Raw genomic sequence first — 17,397 nt, 5'->3', positions numbered from 1 at the left:
CCTACTGTGAGATGCATGCTATAGCTGTTTAAACCCACTGACCTGGACCAGAGAAAAAACAGAGATATTAAAAGCCACGATCACTCAGATACAGAAAGATGTGACTCAGACTGTATTTGAATTGCCTTCGAAGTCACATTGTCAGCTGATTTATGATGATCTTGAAGAAGAAAAAGGAGCCTTAAGTCCAGTCCTTTCTCAAGACATCTAGAAATCAATGAATTCAATGAACATGCTTGTCATTCCTATATCACACTGTTTGCTCTGGCTGTATGAGGACTTGCTGTACAGATGAATCAACACATCAGGGTGATGAATACTTCAAATATTTTGAGTTTTTTTATGATTACATTTCAAGTATTTTAGATTGCCAAGAAGAAACAGCTTCTCAGAAAATATTTTCTGTGGCTTCACATTTAAAGCTTAAATGTCTATCGTGCAAATTCTGAGCAGCTGTGAAAGAACTCTACTTACATGCATTTATAAATGTGTCTCCTACAGGCATCTCCATTCAGTTGTGTAAACTGTCACTGCTTTATTTGCTGTTACTTAGTATCTCTCGTCAAAATGAAATAGCATCTTCCCTTGTCTGTTTGATTTGTTTGACATTTTAGTCTTTTTTAGGGCCTAAATTTAATCTCAACAACATATTTTTGGTTTCTTTTGGTGGCCCATCAATCCCAATATTGGCTCACAGACTCTCACTCTCGCTGCATTTGCCTGGACATTGTCCATGCTTTGAATCATCAGACACTTGGCAGACCGAGGGGGAGAGATGACTGGTTAGTTAGTCACTCATTGGGCGTTGGTAGATGTTCCAATTTGAAAGTAGGTGCAGCAGCAAAAGGTGAAAAGGTGATCATCTGGATTATTTTAATTGAAGTTAACGGCCTAAATTCACCCCACAATATGAAACCATAATCACCATGAAATGGAAGATTGCCTATATTATATTTTGACAAACCCAGTATTTGTAGCCCTTTGTTATATTTAAATTGTGTTTTTTGCAGCTCATTTTGCATTTATGAACTCTGCTGCCTGAAAGCACCTTTGTGCAAATATATTTTACACATTGCCTTAAATTCTTTAATTGCAAGGTTTTTTAACACAATTTCCCCAAAACGTCTGTTCTATTCCTCAGTACTGTATCCCGTAGATTGTTATAAAGTCTTGCTATCTTTCCTTATCTGAATCAAGGGACATATTGTAGAATGAAGCTATATACATAAAATTCTCTTGACTGGATGTTTTAAATTAGGTCACTGAAGCCATGTGTAATTTTTTAATATGTTTTTCGGTGAGTCATACTGGATACCATTGGTTGGTTTGATAAATTTCACCCACCATATAATGGTTCTTAGGGAGTGACCCCATTGACTATGACTAAGGTAATTACACTCACAGATCAACCCTTACCTTACACAATACCTCTTCTAATTCCTATTTCCTCTCCAACAATAGTTTCCAACATTCTGGTTTCACTAGTGAAAATCCCATGCAGTTATTCTTTGATCCAGATGGTATCGCTTTACCAGTTTTATTATTACAATTCCCAGGCAAAGCCCGGACGTTTCCCACCTGGACGTTCTCACAGTCTTACAGATTTTGTTGGCTCTGTATACTGTAGGTAAGGATGCCTGTGTTTTTATGGCTTTGACCCACTTTTCCTTTTGAGGGGAAACTGAAAATTACCAGTGTCTTAAACAAGTCTGACATTATTTCATGATGCATTTCACTTTCCTTGTTACATGAAATGACAAACAGCCTGCCTGCACATAGAAACTGTCACTAGATGGCACCACAAGATACTGAAACAGCAGACTTTCACATGTCTGAGTAGTGTCCTACCTCATACAGCATGTAGCCTTAGCAGGGATCTGGCTTGTGTTGGCACATATTTGTCATTATTGCTTACTTTACACTTACATTTGATCAGTTTAACTGATATCTTTTGTCAAAGCAAATAGTAGTAATACGTGCAACAACAGAATAATGTTACATTTCGCCTGCAACATTTCCAAATCTATAGAGATGTCATAAATTGTTTTGAAAGTTTCAAAAGCAGCACAAATAAAGGAACAAAACATTCAAGATATGAATGCACAGGATGGTGTAATAAAAGTGTAATATTTCTTTAAGGGAGCTTGGGAAAGCTGTGATGTCACACTGGCACAACAGATTCCAAACTTATCCAGAGATTGTTAGCAGTCTGGGCAGGTGGTGTGGTCATTCAGTCTGCTGTAGCTGTCAGGTATTTATGTAGAAATGTTAAATGTCCATACCTCAACGTGGGCAATGGGGGATAATTGATATGTTAAGAAGGAGAAATTATATGATGGGATGAGCTGCATGAGAGATATATGAGAGAAAGGGCGAGGACTGACTCACAGTGAAAAATAAGCTATAGGGAAATCTGCTAAATTTAGCAGGGAATAAAGACAGATCCTTGGATCAGCAAAGGTGGAAATATGCTGGTTCACAACTGAGGTTCTTAACTAGGCAATCTTAAGTATGTGGAAAACACATAGAGGATCTAATGCTCAAATTAACATGGAGATATTACGTCCTTTTTTACAGTAAGTCATGATGTAGCGTCAGCAATATTTACAGTCATCAACAAAATATGTTCTCAATTCTTCCTCCCATTAACAACAATATTAATAAAGTGATGGAAAAATGTTATGTACTTTAGGCTGAAGCTAAAATGATCAAACATGCCTGTATTGTCTACATACTGTACTCTACATTCGCTGAATTAAAATTCAGCTTAATGATTATCTTAAATATGCTGTTTTGCCACTGAGGGCATAACTATTTTCTCAAAATGATTGGTCTTACATAACACTACATTTATTGAAAGCATCAGCAGTATCACGTCCACCGAAAGGATTGTTAGTAACATGAAAACATTTTTGTTTCCAGGGAACACCTTGATGAGAAGTGAGAGTGTGATTGAGACTTATGATAAAGCTTTGGCATGAAACTTTATTTAATCCTTCCTCAGTGAGGACTGTCATTGTATACCTGAGACTCTTTCAGAGGCCCTATCAGATGTATGGCACATGCTGGTAGCAATTTAGTGCATCTGTTAAAATCCAAACACAGATCTACAAGAACCTGCAAAACCTCTGGGTGACTCATCTCAATACCCACCTGGAAAAACAGGGGCTGCTTGAGGTCAGATTGAAAGTGATAGCCGTAGCTCACAGTTGTTTTTAATCTTATCTGATGTGTTCTGTCACTCTGGACATGAAAGAACGGTATACCATGTGGTTTGTTCAGAAGAGATCTTACCTTTAGTGTTGAAGGAGCATTAATCACTATTTTTACCCTTATGGACGGCATTGTAAGTTGGTTGTCCATCACTTAAGTCCATACTGACATAGCTCAACAACTATTGGATTGATTGCCATGGCATTTTGTAAGGACATGTACAGAGAAATTTGCTGATGCTTTGAATGACAATCTTAAATCTACAGCCAAAGAAGTGTTAAAAATTACATACAGTTAGGCTAAGTTCCCAAAATCTGATGTCATTTAATTTATAATTACTGCTCAAATTGTTTTCCCTTGAAGATATAAATAAATACCCGAAATATGTATATACCTTAATTTGTCTTATCACTGTCACTCAAATAAAATATTGTTTTGTAAAGAAATCCAAAGATGAAACCTTCAGAATAAGAAAATCATTCTGTTCATTGTCACATATAGGAAACACCACCCTTTTCTGTTTTCTCCCCCCTGAGCTAAGTGTTTCTGGGATTGCTTTTGCCATTAACTTACTTAAATTAAAAGGAAAAGAAAAAAGGCACAACTTTACCTCAAACAAGCCTTTGGTAAACAAAGTTCTCCAGTAAATGACAGTCTGTGCTACAGCTCAAGAGGTTCCAGCACAATCTGGACCCTCAATGACTAATAATCCATGTGTATTAGCTGTCTGCGTGGCTGATAAGAGGACATAGCAGACTGTCTTGAGTCATGACGATAATTCACTCACTCGGTGTGACTATCAAATATGTTTTTCTTCTTTCAATCCACAATGGTAGGTTCAAAGGGAAGTCGTGGCGTTTCAGAGGAAAGGGGACTAGCTTGATGGATGGTTGACTGTACAGTATAGACAGCTGGGATTGCAATGCTGTTGTTTGGTGGAGCTCAGCAACGTGGATCAAGAGGACAACCTCAGAGACTTAATTAGTTAAGGATGTCTTCTTCAAAACATTTTCGTTAAAGATGAGAGAAGAGAAAGAAAAAGAGGTTAGAAGGAGGAGATCTCAAGTTCCAGTTATAGAAAATATATAGAACTTTTCTGAAATCCAAAGCTTGTGAAGATTCCATTGACTTTAGGTATGCAAGGTGGAAAAAAAAGTCACATTTTTCCCGGGTTGACCACTTGAATTACCCTCACCTGGAGTTTTGTTTGGCTGCCAAGCCCTTCACGAGGCTCACTCACAAGCTTAAACACGACAGTGCGGTCGATCAGATGTTCATTAACTGCCATGGCAACCTGTTGCAGGCTGTTGCTCTTTATTTCTTGCTGTGAAATCGACAAGACACTCGGTTACAGTTGCGATTGAAACCAAATGAAACCTTTTTTAAACCCATAAGCATGTTGGATCTACCACTGCACACACAAAAACACACGCATACACACATTTTCCTGTGGAACTGGATCTGTGCAGTGCTAGAGGAAGGCCTATATGCATGTACTCTGCCATGGATTGGTGGTTTCCAATACAAATCTCTGGCAGGGAAAGAAGCATTTTCACTTTGGCCTGCTGCTACACAACATCAGTCACTGTTTCATAACAACATGCTTCACTTGTTTTCTCAACATAACCAAGCAACAGTAAAAGGACCTCAGGCAAGACATATCTTACTCACAATCTGTGTGGTGAAAAACTATTACAAACACTGCAGGAGCTTCATTTAAACCGTAAAGATCTAATTTACAATGTTAATTGCTCAACATCTTTGAGTTTTGAATCGAAATTGTTGCCAAAAAACTCCTTTAGGTTTTTGCAATATGCAGAACATCTGCCTTGGCCCCAGACCATATACATTTACGTCGAAAGATGAGGTGCTACAGCCGCTGACACCCAATTCATGATATCATATAAAGTGTGTGTGGATGTGTTTGTGTGTGTGCGCTAGTGTTGCTGTTGGAGGGGATCCAGGCATGCAGATGGCCCTGGTTTGTGTTTGCACTGAACGGCTGCAAGCCTCTCGCCTCCCTAGTGACCATGACAAACCATGTGCGCGCACACATTCACATTCACACTTACACTCGGGACCACGCACTCTGACTTTTCAAGGGTCAGGTCAGAAAACTCTCCAAAGTCTTCTGCTTTGATGCTGCAAATTGTTCTTTCACAAACTTGAGGTAATCTTAAATTTAATAATTATTTGAGTTTCTGTTCTTCATAAACAATCAGTTCAATGCAGATACCATGTTTCTATGTTTTTTTTATCTACAATACAAACTTTCCAGACTGTAATGTTTTGTGTCCACAGTGTTACATCAATTGTGACGTCTTTTAGGTGTGTCCATGACTATATATAAAGACTGTGCTCTATTTCTATCCAACATTTTGCAGGAACGTAACAGGTAGAAGTAGGTGCAGTAGGTGTACCTGTACACACTTGCTGGCTGGCAGCCACTACTATAGCAACAACAATAACAACACGGTAGGAAAGCCTTTTGGACTTCCTGGGAGATCCTCTGGTATGCAGGCTCAAGTCTGGGCCAATGTTTGTCGATTCAGGAATGTTGCCTGGGCGACCGGAGGCCTTGAAGAGGGAAACCCCTTATCTGCTGACATTGTCGTTCAACTGTTGTCACGGTTCAAAGGGCGCTTAGGTAGAGGCGAAAAAAAAGAAAAAAGGCACATAGACACACACCTTAAAGGCTGGTCTACATACAGTATGTGTGTCACCATGGAGATACTGTTTGGGTGGAGCGTACACTCCACAGGGCATGAATGGTTGCAAAGCTGAGACAGAGAAAAGAGAAAAAGGGCGTCCCTTGGTTTTGAGTCAGAACTGGTAGACTTACACTTTATAGCTGGAACTCCAAAGATGTAGATTCATGAATGAGCTGCAAACCATAGGCTTGTTGATGTTTGTGAAAGACAGGGAAGGTTGGTTTTTAAAATCTCACTCAGAGTGGAATGTGATTGCGACACTGCTTTCTCCCTGTTGTGTTGCAAGTATCTTGCCGATGACGACTTCAGATCTGGCCTACTTTTTAAAATGGGGATTTGTTGTATGATGCAGAGAAATGCATTTCAGCCTTTATAAACTTACAGAAATACATCTCAGAATAGGGTTACTATCAAATAGTGATATCATGTATAAATCTTCTTTATGATACATAATGCACACATCTATATTTTTATACCTTCTACTTGCCTATACAAATGTGGACATATAGCAACCTTAGAAGTCTTAGGCTTTACCCTGAGAGCTGTATGCTGTTTTTACATCATAGTGAGAACAGAAGGTGATGAGAAAACTTAAGAGCGCCATGGCTAGATATCAAAATACGTGTAATGTCTTTACTTACATTTGCCAGCTGACACAACCTGCACAGATGGTGCAGATTGTGTCAGTGCTCTGATGGCGCTTCAGTCAGTCCTTTTAAAAATGATCATAAGTGCCTCAGTCCTCAGTCGACCATGTTGGCTCGATGGATCACAAACTCGAAGGTTTTTTTCTCGCATTAAGAGCAATCCTGTGTAGCTCGTGGGAATTCTCCAAAATATGCTTATTCATTTGGTTTGATCTTCTACATCTGAGAAATTTCAGGATGGGAATTCCCACACAAGAGTGCACCAAGACCACATTTTTGATGTGAGGATGAAGAGGCCAAAGCAGCATTGTTATGCCTTAGATTACAGTAAGAAAATTGTTTGCACTTTTGCATGCTGATTCATGCACATATAAATAAACCCCAAAACAATCTGCTTAGTTGTATTTCTCCCAGAGATATTCTGTTCTGCCTTTACTAAAATCTTTATTTTTCTTTTTGCCCAGAGATCCCTTGTCGACATAGAGGCAGAATGACAGAGTAGTGGACTGATAAGGTTTAAACGACTCCTCTATTCTCCATCGTCTTATAAAATAATGAAAGAAATCTTTAATGCTTGTGTTTCACCCTGTAACATCATCTTACCTCCTCCTATGTGCCAAACAGAGCATTACACAGGCATCATACACCACTATGTGTTCATTAAAAGATGCTATCCCTGCCAAGATTAATAATTTAATGCTCTACTCTCAAACTGAATCACATGTTATATCGGTTGGACTCGGTGAGTTTACTTACATCAGCCTGCAGCCTTGGAATAAAAGAAAGACCAGAGGACGTGAAGTACTTGATTTCATTGTTTGGCTACAACTGCTGTTTTTATTATCAAAACTAGCATATTTCTGCTATCAGTGCATCAAAAATAAATTCCCACTTGATCAGACAAAAGGCCTGTTTGGTGTTTGCAGTGATGTTACAATAATAGGCTGAACATTTTGTTGTGGGCTCGTGCTGGAAGGTCTTTTATGTCATGCTTCTTGGAGCTTTTCTCAACAGTTTATTCTTTAATTGGATCCTCATTAGCTTCCACAAAGTGGTCGCTATAGTCCGGGTACGCGGCAACAATAACAGTAAAAACAAACAAGAATTTAAAATCACAAGGAGGTGAAATCACTCTACATATGAATGGATAGAAAATAGATGCTTACAAGGAAAACAGAAGCATAATTGGCACAAATAAACAAACAGCAACAAAAATAAAATAAAAGCTTTCAAAAAAATTCCCCAAACAGCAATAACTCAACTGACATCTGTGTGAGATTCATCAGTTTTTGTTTTAGTGACTCTTTGAAAGAAAACTTTTGATTTGTCTGACGTTGATGGGACGTGTATTCAAGGCAGAAGAAACTCAATAAAGAACTAAGTTAGTTTTACTGCACTGCCTAAAACCTTAAAACCCAAGCAGAACACCACACCAACACAGGCAGAGCAGCGGATTAACACAGCTGCAGGGGTGAGACATTTTGCAGATTGTGAACTATGAGTCATCTAGCTCTGAACATGAATTTGCGTTTTTTTTTTCACCGATGTGATCTTTGATTTGCATGCAGCAGTTGTGATGAATTATCTGTCTTTCTTGATTTATGTTTGCTTTTCCAATTGGACTCCATTTTCTCTTATTTGCAAAACACACACACTCATGTTTTCTGTATTGTTTACCTGAAGAAATGTGTAAACATTTACTCATGAATCATTAGTGATGATAAACCGAAGCTAAGCTAAAGCATTGATCAATATTACACCATGTCTTCCTATGGAGTCCTCAGGAAGATACTCCTGTTGGACAGCCAAATACATCAAGTGACCTTTCCTTTGATAAACAACATTTAAGGATGCAAAGGCACTTAATCAATTTGGATAATGTTAATATATGCGTTGAAATATTGATTAGGGATGATCTACCTCCTATGAGGCGAAGCTCGTTAAAAAACATAATCCCCTGAGCATCCAGCCAGCAGAAAAAGATCAGATGGGGGTGTTTATGCTGAGGTTGACCTGCTGAATTAAAGATCAACAAAAATCAAATTTACCCTTAAATGAGGATCAATGATTTATGCATAAGTCCTACATCTAAAAACAAGGATTTGTTTAATATATTTATTTTTAAATGGACACTGTAATGTGTAATATGTTAAGCATTTACTCAATGTTACATTGCTTTTGTACAACTGATAGTCAAGATCATTTCATTTTAGGGTTAGGGAAATTAACAAATAACAGAAAGAAGAAAAAAAGAAGACTGTTCATTTTTTTGAAGATGTGAAAACCTCAGTAGTCTTTAAGCACTAAGGAGGATTTGATGCCTCCACAGCAGCTCCTTGATGGAAACAGCAGTAAACAGTTCACTCCCTGTATCTTAATGAACATTATTTGTAGTGCTTGTTTGGCCAAAGAATAAGCAGCATGTGCTTATTCTTCAGCCTGCAGTGCAACATTAATGGTAAGGTGTGCTATAAAAGATGTTTTTTATGTTGTGATTTATTGAGACGGTTCTCTTTCTAAACAGGCCTAACTGGTTCCTCATAGCAGCAGTGGACAATGAAACCTGGGAACACCGACGTAAATCCTTTTCAATAACCACTTCCACACCCTTGCAGCCGTTGTTTCTATAAAGACACATACAGCAGCACAAACGCAATTTCACATGCGTGTGCGCGTATGTGTGTAATCCCTTTTCCATGATGACAGTAAGGGAATCCTGTGGTGCACCTGCAGCAAGGACAAACCTTTTCTAATGTTTATCTCGGTTACCTTCAAAGATGACGACACACAGCACATGAGAAAATCAATACTACTCTCATAGCAACCCTCCCTGGAGATTAGCTTATTTTAGCATAAAGACTTAGCCTGGCTCTCTCAAGTTCAAAAATACACCTACAAGCACCTCTACAGGTCAATATATTAACATATTATATCTTGTCTTGTTGTACAGAAACAGAAATGTAAAAGTGACAAGTTGTTGTTTGACAGTGAATTTCTTGGCAAACAACAGTTGGGCGTGTTACTGAAGTCTTGCAGTCAAAAAATAGTAACAGCACTTACCTCCCCCTAAAAACCACAAATTGCCATTTTTACATTAATGTTCGTTAAGTTAAATAAAGAAATATGCAAATGAGTGAGCTTTAGAGTTACTGGTATACTTTGGACAGAGCCAGGCTGGTTGTTTCGTCCTGCTTTCAGTCTTTATGCAAAGTACAAGCTAATTGTTTCCTGCCTCTAGCTCAATAGAGTTGCGAAGTAGGTGCAACGTTTTTCTATTCAGAATTTTTTCTTCTCCAAGCAACTACCCTCCCGTTCACTGTCTATCTTAACATAGAAACACTGGGACTCCTCTCCAGAGAATGCAAAAAATCCTATAAGTTTTAGCGTAAAGGGCCATGAAATCTCAATTTTTTCACCTTTGTTTCTGTTAGATACAGTTTTGTTAATTATTTTGGCATGGCGGACGGCTGTAACCACTACAGTAACCATGAGCTTTGGCTGCTGTTGCTATGGAGAAGAAACCAGCCAGAGCCCAGCCAACATGAATCAGACCAGTAAATTAAACACTTCATCATTTGGTTTGTGAATGATGCTGTAGTTGCTGAATTCATCCAAAGTTGACCCAGAATCCAAAAGTGATATGATTTGGTCAACACTGTAATCTTTAGCTGCCACCCACCATTAATGACAAGGATAAACAAAATTTTAAGCTCTGTGATTGGTTGCTTCTTGCTGAAATGCACCTTGTGAGTTGAATTTAACCAGTTTAGTTAACTAAAGTTTGTATGTACTCAGGTTTTGTCAAAGAAACAGATATTTTCTATGATTTATGTGATGATTCAACCAGAGTTTAAAGTTTATCCAAGCTGTAAAACTGCTCCAGCTGTGAGTCATGTAACATTGTCAATGGGAAAAATAAATGGGACTCCTCCCACTTCGCAACTCCTTACTTAACACACAGGCATGAGCGTTGATCTTCTCATCTAATTCGGCAAGAAAGCAAATAAGCATATTTCATAAAATGTCTAACTAATACCCACTGATTTAGTAAGATAGAGATATCCTGACTCAAAAAAAACAATAAATCCTACACTTACCATAATTCAACCGGATAAGATCTTTTGTTAAATCTGGTATCCAACCTTCAAACTTCTAGTTTGTATGTTTTCTGTTTAAAACTTCACCAAGGGGAGACACTCAGGTGATGTCATCTGAATAATGGAGGCCTGTCCCTTTAACGTAGACTAAGTTGAACTTCAGCATTCACACACCTTGACCTAACTTTGTCTCTCTAATGACCCCACTCATGTTCTCTCTCTGTACTTCTAGTGTTACAGGGCTAACTAACATTATGGTGGATGCTCTGCTGGCCTCAGGTCACAGATGGCTGACAGTTACAGCTCTCATTGTGTTTCCTACAGTTTTGTACAGTATCTCCCCCCTGGCTGTGTCCTTTCTATCCCAGCTTCCCAGCAGCCTTCTGCCCCCTTAATCAAAGCAGAGTAAGATTTAGAGAGGAGGTAAACACTCTGGTTTTATGATTGGGCCCCTTCTTACAGCGTGGCCTGTATAATTGAAAAGCCCTCGTTGACTATTTTAAGACACTAGTGGGAACAGACTCCCATGTGTGTGCTAGGGCTGGGAATGGGGCTCTCTCTTTTTCTCTTGCGTTCACTGATTGCTAAACAAGTATGGTGTCTTTGGCTTGTTCTCTTCTATGATTACCGTATTGTATTGAATATACAGAAAATCAAACAAAAGCGTAAAAAAAATATCTGTTGTCTTACTACGACAATGATCCGTCAGTCGTGTGGAAAAAACAAGAACGGTGAATTTTGCAATTAAGAGTAGGAAAAAAAAGCTGCACTGTCACCACTGGCTGTGTGTTTTCGAGCAGGTTTTTTACGCAGACCATCTGTTCTTCACACCGCTCTACAATCCTCGACCGCCAACATCCCGCAAACCAAAATTAACATTGTTTCGCTGTGAGTAAAAAGTTTAAACAAACAGAAATATCAGCAGTCAGCGTCTTCTCTCTGCCCCTGAATCGGCCATAATAGACTCTTTGTTCAGCTGAAATTATAAACTCTTATTTTGGACACTGTATGCATGTGTCAACTGGTGCCCTGTGCGTCATGATGATAAATTCTTTGTACCTAAGATTTTAACTTCTGTAAAGAGAGAAAACTGCTCTCAAAAAAGTGATGAACTCATTTCTAAGTTCACTACACTTAAAAACTGACAAATAAGGAGAGTAAAGACTACACTCTCTAAATAAAGCGCCTGTGAGGACCTCCTTTTACAAAATGTATTACGCTGCCAAATTAGTCTTCAACAAGGTGAAGTGAAGTAGTCTAACCCCATATACTGACAGATTTATAGTCCACAAGAGCTTCCAAACCTGAAGTGCCCTGAACTTATTACATAGGATAAAGAAGGTGGGGAAATCAGACACTAGATACAGCATGAGTTGGCAGAGTTGGGACATACGTCACTGAAAACAGAACTGACATCACTTCTCTGCATTAAATATTATGAATGACACAGAAAGGAAGCACCTGTTGGTGATTTATTAAACTTTCTCCAGATTTTTAAATAGGAAACAAAAGTAGGAGTCTATAGCCACACTAGAAACTATGTGAGGCTGTAATTCAGTGCTTTGAGCTCAATGCTAATGTTAGCATGTTGACCAGGTTAATCATCTTAGTTTAGCGTGTTAGTATGGTATTGGTTTGCTAAATAGCACTAAACAGAAAGTACAGTTCAGGGTGATGGGAATGTCATTTGGTACAAAGGCATAAACTAAAGTAACCTATTGGATAAATTGAATATCTGACCTAATGAAGAGGGCAATATGGGAAGTATAATAAATAAGTTATAAGCATCCGGAGGGAGTCTTGAAATGTGTGTGCAAAATTACATTATGCATAAAATCTGGAAGGATTGTACTCTAATCTGTATTACTTTAAGGATACTGGTATTGGTACAGGTATCATCATTTTTTTATTTTTTAATACCCAGCCATACAATCCATACAGTCATGCTGCCAGTATAATATTGGTATATATTCATGATTAAAGACAACTCTTTGAAATGATACTGTTGAGAGAGAAACCAAGAACTATATATCTTCACTAAAAAATGCACAGTCACATGAAAAAAAAGACCTTCCACGGTACTTGTGGTAAAAAGATCTTTTTTATATATAGATATATAGTCCCATAAAGCCGTTTAAGTAACATGAAGGCATGGTCCCCCAACTCCAACAAATAGGCTTATTACCACATGAAAGTCGTGCTCTGCTCTAATTCCATTTGCTATTATAGCCTAACGTGCCTTAACTCTCGACTTTAGTGGCTGTAGCTCTTCACAGAGGGTCTGTTTATCAGTGTTTTTACAATATATTTAATAATGTTTGATGAACAGGAAAAACACAATGAAGAAGAACAGCAAAAATGAAAGTGCAAAAATGTAAAAGTATTTGAAAAGGGCAAAAATAAATGAAGAATTGTTCTATTACCAAGGTATAATCCTATTATTCAGTGAAAATAATGCACTCCAGCATGAGGAAAATTGATTAGAATGGGTATAAAGTGAGGTTGCAATTAACATCAACCATAGCAGATTCAATCTGTCAAATCCAACTGTATAACATTAGCGGACACCAAATGTACATGGGGTTTCCAGGAATTTGTAATTCAACACTGCTTAAACTGTGGTCATTAATCGTCTAATGTGATGAAGGACTGAGAGTACACAGGTTTCATTACACCCAATCACGACAGATGAATTCCTGCGCTGATGTACTCCAACTCCACTCCAACTAACTCCTTGACTGTCTCGCACTTTACACTACATCACTTGACACACATGGGTTACATTAGATGAAAGCCCGGTATGTCTTAGACAGATGCTAAACGGTACCTTGTGAGTCTGGTTGAGATGCCAAAGGGCCAAGACAAAACTTTTGTATTTGACACCCTGGGATTTTGAACAGGCTCTTTTTACATTTTGGTTTGAGTTGAAGAAGTGTATTTCCCAAAATGCTGAATATTCTTTTAATAATATTCTACAATCTTGTGTAATGTTCTGACACAGTGAAAACATGCTAACTGTCAGCATTTGATGGCACCTCTAAATTAATAAGACAGTGCTGAGTCAGTGGCTCATGAGTATATCATCAGAATTACCCTGTATTTCAAATAAATAAAACAGCAAACAGCAGCTTAAATGTGCCAGTGAGAACCGTGCAAAAGAGCTCTGCAAAGAGTAGCAAGTGTGTTTCCAGATTTCAAAGTAAGCCACAATCATTACATTTGATTCCAGAAAAAGATCAAAGAAAGCAGAAGGGAACCCGCACACTGCAGACATCAGGAAAAGCTCCTCACCAGAGGTTTACAAAAATAGATGCTTTTTTACATTTCAGCCATGCTCAAAACTCAGTTCACATTTCCATATATATATATATATATATAGAGTGCAAGACATTTTGCTACATTTGTTACATGCAGTAAATGACAAACAAAATTAGAGAATGACTTGTTTTATGGGTGTCCGCTGTGGCAACAACCAACATCGCCACACTGTCTCTACACAATAAAACACAGTGGCAGTAAGTTACTTAATAGAGGTTCTGGTCACATTCATTGTTACAAACATGGATACACCAAATTTCCAAAGAAGGTAGGACATGTTATAGTTGTTGCCCATCTAACTCCATGCACACACAAAAAAAGGAATTTCCCAAAATTCTGATCTATTCCTTTAAAGGTCCAGTGTGTGCAATTTAGTTGCATGTAGCGGTGTAGTTGTAGATTGCAACTCGCTTCACCCCCCCATTCCAATTGTGTACTACTGTGGCCGTGACTTATGAAAATTGTGAACAGCCTTATCTTGAACGAGTGTTTGGTTTGTCCATTCTGGGGTAAATTATTTTCAGGTGATTATTACACTATTGAATACATATCCATACTATATTCCACTTATGCCAGTGGATCCTCCTAAATGTTACACGCTGGACCTTTAAGATGTGCTGTTTAAGATGTGTGTAAAAGCAAAAACAAAATGGAGCCAAATACTGCAAGCAAGCACAGACGCACTCTGCAAGAATTACCGCTGAAGAGTATACCATGATCCCTAACTCTACTGGCTCTGCATTATACTTAGCCTAAATTAACAGCCACTTCAATAACAATAAAGCAACAGTAGGCAAGCTAATGAAACACTGAGCTGTTTCCAGCATGCGAGTCTGACCCAGACTTCACTCACACCCACCGACATACTTTCCCCTTACATCAGCAAACAAGAAAACGGCAAAGCTTTTTTATTATTCATAAAACAAGATAATATAAATTGTCACTGGCATTGCAGTCAACATTGTGGAGTTTTTTTTAAAACTGCATTACGCTCTCATAAAATCCCCTCTTTTTATTCAATACAGCATGTCTAGACTATATTTTTATTATCATTATCGCCAGTAGCTAATTAGGATTTTATTGTGCAAGTCAATTGGGGTTTTGGTGTGCCTTTGTTTTTCTAAGTTTTTGTCATTCCTTGTGTCTCTGGGGGAATGCCAGTCGACCAGTTAGTCAGCCACCCACTCAGATTCAAACTGATGAAGGAACCACAAGGAACCAGGAACCGTCTGCATGTCTCTGCTAGTGTCACACTAAAAGAAAGAAAAAGAAGAGTGGTGTTGTGTATCAGACAAAGAAAATTCTGCAGCCAAGATGACCAGCTGATATTACAGGACGGTGTCCTATTATAATTCATAACTTTGTGGGCCCATGCACTGTAGATAGAACCTGTGTCTATTGCACATATCTTCTCAGGTGTACAAAAACTTCTACAATGATGTAGGCACTCCAAACATTAGTTCTGATTTTTTTTAAATATACGTAATTTGCTATGGCTGACATTGCCGACAGGGGACATGAGCCTATCTGCAGTAATTATGTTTTTAGTATTTGGCAACCCATGTATAAATTGATTTTTTTTAGAAGAATAAGCAGCGTCTCAACATTGAACCAATGGAATTTATTGGCAAGATACTCTCTAGTTCACCTGAGCTGCATGAACCTGGAGGAAACTTAGTGAGACACAAATGCAAAGGAACCCTGCTAGTGGCTCTGTAAATAGCAATGCTGACCTACGGGTTGGTCGGTCGATCAGTTGTCCCACCACAATGTCCAGGCTGCAAAATCTCAAAAACTAAAGGGTAGGTGGAAAAAGAGTGGGTGACCATGAAATTTGGTACATACATTCATGGTCCTCAAAGGATGAATATTTCTTACTTTAGTGATCCCCTGACTTTTATTCTAGTGGCTCTATGAGTTTAACATTTTAATTTGTCCAATGCTTTTGTTTATTATCATAATTTCTTTGAATTTCCCTTGGGATAAATAAAGTATCTATCTATCTCTAATGCAAATTAAGCAAATGTTAGTATGCAACATGCTAAGCTAAATTGGTAAACATAGTCAACTTTGCATCTAGGCCTACAGCATATCATTTAGCTCAAAGCACCACTGTGCCTAAGTATAGCCTCACAAAGACAGTTAGCAGCTAGCAGACAAAGAATCAGTCATATTAAACACAAATTATTCAAAGATTCATCAAATTAAATCTGTGATTTTATTTTGTCTGTTTTTAGCCTGACTGACAACTGATATCTACAACAACTACCCTGCTTTTTCCTCAGTGACAGGGAGCATTACATTTTTACTCATGTTATCTACATTTCCTTACATGATTTATTTGATGTCTTGTATAACAATATGTTTTCTGTAGATAATTAAAACCAGCTAATGGTAGCTAAATTCGTCTTCACTGTAGCTAATGTCCTTCCACTCTGGTGAGAGATGATTTTTGCTCTAGCAGCAAAGTGCATGGAAGAACTTGATTTAATGTATTTAATGAATTGGCTTTTGCTTAATGTAAGTATCCAAAATCCTAAGCTGAAATACTTCTTATAATGTATGATCCATTAACACAGTGTACAATAAATTCCTTTTTTGACAGTGCCCACTGCAATTTACCTACTGATGCAGTTCCAAGAAAAAAAATGTAGTTGAATTCTGTGAGAAACCAAAAATCTTTTCAAATGTATTCAATAATTTCCAATGCGCATTAAACCTTGACTTATGAGCTCATACCCTTGAATGTAGGTAAGCCTGCACACATATTCTGACACTACTCTGTGACTGAGAAGTAGTAGGGGGGTGAGAGGGGGAAAAAGGGTGTCGGAGGGTGGAGGCTCGGTAGAAGAGAAGAGTGAGAGTCACACAGATACAAAGAAAGAGGAAAGACTGAAACTGAAAGCAGCCCACAAGCTATATATAGGGCAGATGTGGTGCTGGTGATGCTCCTTATAATAGAGGTGGTGGTTAGTGTCAGGTTGCACCCTTTCCCCCCCCCTCTCTCTCTGTCTCTTTCTTGCTCTTACCCTGTTACCCTGGCTACTTTGGTTCCATGCTTACAGCTCTTTATTTACCCCCTTAGACCTCACATTTTCAGCGCAATTACTCCTGAGGACGTCATCGGCCCGCTTGCCACTCCACAGCTGTCGGTAGTGGCGTCCAAAGGCAAAAAACGGACAGGGGGAGGAAGGGCAGAAGATGTTACTTTCTATGTACTTCCTTAATATTCCCCACAAATGACTGTCAGGGTTTCATGGAGGCTGTTTGTGTCCCGATGACTGAGAGGTAAACAACAGGTGTTACATATGGGATGCCTGGGGTGATAATCTAAGAAGGGATTAGTTAAAATAGCATACAGTAGATTGGGTGACACAACAAGAAACTTGAAGCATTGTTTGGGATGGCAGT

Source organism: Morone saxatilis, unplaced genomic scaffold, assembly GCF_004916995.1.
Source record: "Morone saxatilis isolate NCDOM2014 unplaced genomic scaffold, NCSU_SB_2.0 Contig21, whole genome shotgun sequence".
Classification (NCBI taxonomy): domain Eukaryota; kingdom Metazoa; phylum Chordata; class Actinopteri; family Moronidae; genus Morone; species Morone saxatilis.
This window is presented reverse-complemented; position numbering follows the sequence as displayed.